Source organism: Pocillopora verrucosa, unplaced genomic scaffold (assembly GCF_036669915.1).
Source record: "Pocillopora verrucosa isolate sample1 unplaced genomic scaffold, ASM3666991v2 scaffold_26, whole genome shotgun sequence".
Taxonomy (NCBI): Eukaryota; Metazoa; Cnidaria; class Anthozoa; order Scleractinia; family Pocilloporidae; genus Pocillopora; species Pocillopora verrucosa.
This window is the reverse complement of record NW_027078180.1, coordinates 15121-19490: the sequence shown is the minus strand read 5'-3', so window position 1 is coordinate 19490 and position 4370 is coordinate 15121. Positions and strand designations below refer to the sequence as shown.

The 4370-nt window shown below is 48.1% G+C and overlaps 2 non-coding genes and 1 pseudogene across 2 annotated transcripts; 1 reads left to right on the top strand and 2 right to left on the bottom strand.

Moving 5' to 3' along the window:
• The first annotated feature begins 509 nt into the window (after positions 1-509).
• On the top strand, positions 510-628 carry LOC136278545 (5S ribosomal RNA). The gene has a single exon (XR_010716392.1). It is a non-coding gene; the product is annotated as a 5S ribosomal RNA (ribosomal RNA).
• Positions 629-1611: 983 nt separating this feature from the next.
• On the bottom strand, positions 1612-1775 carry LOC136278558 (U1 spliceosomal RNA). Its single transcript, XR_010716405.1, has one exon. It is a non-coding gene; the product is annotated as a U1 spliceosomal RNA (small nuclear RNA).
• A 2469-nt stretch (positions 1776-4244) lies between these two features.
• Positions 4245-4370, bottom strand: LOC136278568 (U2 spliceosomal RNA; annotated as a pseudogene).

The following is a 4370-nucleotide window of genomic DNA, read 5'->3' as shown; positions in this document are numbered from 1 at the left end:
GATGCCGAAGCATGCCCTGGGTGAGGGGGGTGGTCGAGGGATCCTTCCCACGGTTTATGGTGGATAGTAGCAGGTCGCCCCCACAAGCCCTTGCGAGTCCCGCAGACGGTCCCAGAGGCTGACCCGTTTGGTATCTCCTCACTGTAAGATTTTAAAGCCAGATACACGCACCTACGGAGCTAAAACATTGTATAATAGGTTTTTAGGACACGTTATGTCTCTTGGGACCCCTCCCTCCCCTCCCTAGGGAATAGTGCTTCAAATCGATGCTCCTCAATGTGTTAACTGGGTTGAGGAAAATACATTAGGGTTAGGTAACGACTTCGGGGTTAGGGTAACCATTTCTTAGGGTTAGGGTAACAATTTCTTAGGGTTAGAGTATCGATTTCTTAGGGTTAGAGTAACGAAACTAGGGCTTTAGAATTTCAAATTCGCCTACACTCAGGGATGTGGCCGCTTTACAGCCTGAACCTGGCCGATAACAAGCAGAATTTCGACCCCATTTCCTCGTCTACGACCATACCACAGGGAAAGCACCGGTTCTCGTCCGATCACCGAAGTTAAGCCCTGTCGGGCGGGGTTAGTACTTGGATGGGTGACCGCCTGGGAATACCCCGTGTTGTAGGCTTCAATTTTTTGTCTTGCGAACATCTCTAAACGTTTTATCCCAATAAATAGCTCTCCATACACCACAATTTCACATAGAGAGCCGTAGGTGAGTGAGGAACAAAATCAAAGCAAAAAACGAGGGGGGGAAAACACCTTTTTGTCAAAAATCGGCCAGCTAATGGCGAAAACTCTAGTGCGATCGACTTTTCTTACAGAGCGCGCGCGAGCGAGTGAGCACGCGCGAGATGAACAGTTTATGATGTCAAATTCTACTTCTGTGATATCAAATCATTCCAAATAACGAACGAAAAAATGAATAGGAAAAAAACGCACACTTCTGAGACGCAGTTTTAAGCCATCGTGACGTGGCAAAACACTCGCACACTTCCAAGAGGAGGCGCGCGAAAAACGGCACTGAAAGTCGACAATGGTTGGATTCAGACTGCAAACGAATCGGGAAAAAGGTTCGATACTTTTACTACTCTGCTAGTTTGTTTCCTTCCCTCGTTCATTCGTTCACTCGCTTGCTCGCACAAAGGATACACTAACGATAGCAATAGCATTTCTAAAAGCGGCTCCAGTGACAATAAAACCGCTCAAAAGGTTCAAAGTGTACTCACGGTCCAAGTCGAATGCCCTTCTATGCTCGCTCGCTCGGTCGATCGGCCGTTTGGTTTCCTTTCATTTCCTTTCCCTTCGCGCGCATAGCACAGCACGGCACGGCACGCACAACCTGCAAATACAAACGAACAGGACTTTACACACAATAGAGCAGACAGGCCTTGAACAAAAACAGCCAGCAAAGTTACGCACCGCCCCGAAACTCACCTTGTTTCCTTCCTCCAGTCTCTCCAATGCACTTCTACCCCTCCAAACGTGCCAACACCTTGGCCAGTTGTGCGTCCTTTGCTTTCTTTGCAAGTCTACCGGTCCACTGCAAAAGCAAAAATACCCTCGATAGTCAGTAAGAGGGCCATATAGACATAGTTTGGATGACTTTTGCGGGGACGAGCGCGAACGCAGGTCCCCACTACCAGAAATTATACGCTCGAGTTACCCACATTTGGGGTAATCGCAAGGGTCAACCCAGTCGAAGTGCAATGAAAGGGCCTCGCCTTGAGAGGACTGCCTCCTTGATCACAGTACCTCCCGCGTCAGGTAAGTTTTTTATATTTAAGGTGAACGGCCAGGCTCCCGTGAGGGCGGTGCAATGCCTGCCGATCTCAGACCTAATCCAACCCATGGCTGAAAGTGCAATGCCTTAGGGTTGGGTCCACCATAAACCGAGGGCCACCAGACACCAACTTCGTTGGGGAATCGAACCCCACCTCGCAAACATTGAACACACTCACACCCAAAAATTGAACACGCCCACTCCAAAACAAACGAACAAAAACGGATACAAAAACATAGAAAAACTATATTTACAATATTACATTATTTAAAACCAGGACTTAAATACTTTATTCACATATTATTTACTTAGATAGTATTGTTACTAATATTTACTACAATTTCTTCCTACATTTCGGAACTCCCACAACAGAAGGGGGGGCAGAACGCTTCAGCAGCTCTGCAGCAAGAACTGCAGCAGTAGGGACCACAGGACGAGACTTAGAAACGCCATCATTTACAACATTAATTACACTATTATCCACATTGGTACTGGTAAAATTACAAACTGTGGCCTTCTTAACCCACAAAGCCTTGGCGGGAAGCCTCCGACATTGCCGACCATTGAGGTCCACAAACTCCACACACAAAACGTTATCATGCTCCGTAGGACCAATCTGGTCAACAAGAGAGCCCCTGAAACCAATCAAAAAGGAAGGGTCCCCCTGTACTTCAAGAAGATACTGCGCAAAACCACTTCAGACTGCTCACCACTCGTATCCACTCTAGCGATACGAAGAAGATTTGGATCCACACTGAGAGACACCCCATTTTCCAAAACTACCGACACCAACTCCAAAAAATCCGTAGGGGAAACCTCACGCACCCTCATATCCTGTAGGACAGAACAAAGGCTTGATCCTTAGAACAGCGGCATAACTCATCCCGATACCACTTCAAAACCTTCCTACGAATAACAGAATCTGCGGGGGTCTGCACATCCTCAGTCACTACAGGGACCGGGGGGCTAGCCCCAACTCAACAGGAGCACTAACTCGACTAGGGACAGGAACAGGGGTACTAACAGCAACCTCATCCTCCACATTAGCATCCACAGCATCCTCAATCGTATCCGAAACCTCATTCTCCACAACCCCATCTTCAACCACACCCTCGACTACATCCTCATCATCCTCATCCGAAACCACATTCTCCACAACCACATCTTCAACCGCACCCTCAATCACATCCACAACCACACCCTTATCCAAACCGGCAGAACTTTCAGAGACAACAGGCACAACAGTCCCAGAGGGGTCAGGGACCGCCTCAGGGACAGCTGCCTCTGTTGGAACAACAGACTGACCCCACGGCCGGACACACGCATGCGCTTTGTGGTCTGGGGAACCACACCTTCTACATTTTCCGTTGAACTGGCAATCTGCGGCCTTATGGCCATTAACTTTACATATCTGGCAGAACGGAGGGATACCCCTATACCAAACCCGCACAGGATAGTCGTCAATGCGGAACTCAGCAGGGACTGGATCCGATAATAACATCCTAAGAATCCGTGACCCAGTTAGAAGGCCCGGAATTCCTGAAAAATTCTGGTGCTTAATACTGATAACTTCTCCGTATTTTCTTAGCTCATCACAGATCAGAGCATCGTCACCTTCGGCAGGAAAATAGTGTACATACACAAAAGACGGCGGCTTATCAGAAGACGTCACACTAAGATCGTGCCCATCCAACGCCAGTGAACCCATACGCACAAATTCTTCTTTGTCTGAGACATTCTTAAAAGTAATACGAATCAAGCCCCTAGGGCAAAACTGAATGGCAGAAAGCCTTTCAAAATCAATATGCTCCCTAAGGAGAGCCATCACACGGTCCTTATCATAATTAGCCAACATCACTGACGCGTGAATCACGCACGTCCTGACACACTCAACACCCATGGCAAAAACAAACAACCCAAAAGTGGATGGGTGACCCGAAAAAACGGCAAAACCTGTGAGCTGGCAAAATACCACACTCAACAGGCCAAAAAAGCCAAGAAGAAAAGCCAATCCAGCCCAAGACTGGAAAAACAACCAGAGACTGGCTACCCCAGGTTACGGCAAGGAGCCGAGCATGAGTCCCTGGGAGGGTCACCAGAAAAAAACAGCCAAACCAGAACACAATAATACTTACAAAAAATCCTGCTTCTTTAATCCAAAGACACTTGTGAATCCACGAATCCACGCGCGATACTATAACGCAGGCAAAACCCGCGTCAGGTAAGTATGCTTTTTCAGCGTCTGCCCTCGGTGAAAAAATCCACTTACCCCTAGGTCCTTGTGGTAGTGCTTTGCGCACTTCAGAAAACGTAGGCCAGCGGCCGTTCCTGCCATTGTCTGTTGTCTGAATTATCATCCCTCTTTCACCTCTTCCCCCTCTAAGGGCGGGCGGGGCTCCTGTAAACATAAAAGAATGCTATACCGTTGACTTTGTTTTGGATTGAATGTGTCTTCCCCAGAGGGAAGTGGGCCGCACTCGGAGGTAGTGCTATACCGAGGCAACCCGTGGCTGGGACGAGGCAAGCCTCTTTTCCACAGCCCAGTTCCAAAAATCAGTTTAATATATGAGCTGCTCAATGAGCAGCG